We start from the raw sequence: 202 nt of genomic DNA, 5'->3' as shown, positions 1-202 counted from the left end.
TTCTTCTTTCTTTGTCTATGTACAGAGTCTACACTATCCTATTGGTGGGGTTTATTCTGTCTCCTTTTTGCCTCCTTTTTGTCTCCTTTTTGTCTCCTTTTGTTTCTTCTTTTGTCTCCTTTTGTCTCCTTTTTGTCTCCTTTTTGTCTCCTTTTGTTTCTTTTTCTGTCTCCTTTTTGTCTCCTTTTTGTCTCCTTTTGTT

This window comes from Eimeria mitis, genomic scaffold (genome assembly GCF_000499745.2).
Source record: "Eimeria mitis Houghton genomic scaffold, Emh_scaff5036, whole genome shotgun sequence".
NCBI lineage: Eukaryota > Apicomplexa > Conoidasida > Eucoccidiorida > Eimeriidae > Eimeria > Eimeria mitis.
This window is presented reverse-complemented; position numbering follows the sequence as displayed.